We start from the raw sequence: 727 nt of genomic DNA, 5'->3' as shown, positions 1-727 counted from the left end.
ATATATATATATATATATATATATATATATATACATATATATATATATATACATATATGTGCGTGTACACACACACACACAGTCACATACGATGAGATTCAGAATTAGGAAGGGCATCCAGCTGTAGAAACCATTTCAAAGCCTGACAACTCTGCAGCTTATCCTGGTCTTGTCGAACCGTCTAACCCATGCTGCAAAATGGAAAATGGAAGTTAAATGATGATGATGATGACGATAATGATCATGATGATGATGATTCAGTCTTTCTATGTAGCTGGTGAAAGTACTATTTTGTTTTAAGCATGGTTAGTGTGATGTGAAATAAAACGCGTCTAATAACAAACACTTGCGTTATTATCGAATCCTGTTTTAAAAGCTGGAGATATTTCGGATAAAGTACTGGTGACGGCCAGCCGTTGTTTGTTCACTGAGTTGAAGGAAATCCGTGATTTTTATGTCTGAAATTCCTCCTTGATGACCTACTTTAACTTCCAATGTAAACAAAACCATTGGAAAATTCCAAGTTTATGTCAATATTTGATCCGAATAACTCAATATTTCAGTTCCAGTCATGTCGGTGAAACTGTGTCAAGCAAATTCGTTTTGGGGGAGAAAAATAGCGATAAGTATTATAAAGTAAAGGAAAAGACTTCCTCCTGTCCCGTCCCCAAATTTTTTATTTATTTATTTTTATTTTTTTTTTTTTGTCAAAAACCCCTGTTTTCAG

General features: G+C 34.0%; 1 long non-coding RNA gene across 2 annotated transcripts in view; it reads right to left on the bottom strand.

Moving 5' to 3' along the window:
• Nucleotides 1-22: 22 nt before the first annotated feature.
• Nucleotides 23-727, bottom strand: part of LOC106870858 (uncharacterized) — a 15,030-nt gene continuing 14,325 nt past the window's right edge. Inside the window, exon 4 of one of the 2 annotated variants that reach the window (XR_001409591.2) lies at nt 23-191. This is a non-coding gene — a long non-coding RNA (uncharacterized LOC106870858). The remainder of the gene's footprint in view (nt 192-727) is intronic. The other variant, XR_001409592.2, reaches the window with a different exon arrangement.

The sequence above is a fragment of the Octopus bimaculoides genome, chromosome 12 (genome assembly GCF_001194135.2).
Source record: "Octopus bimaculoides isolate UCB-OBI-ISO-001 chromosome 12, ASM119413v2, whole genome shotgun sequence".
Taxonomy (NCBI): Eukaryota; Metazoa; Mollusca; class Cephalopoda; order Octopoda; family Octopodidae; genus Octopus; species Octopus bimaculoides.
Note: the sequence above shows the minus strand (reverse complement) of the source record. Positions and strands in the feature narration are given on the sequence as shown.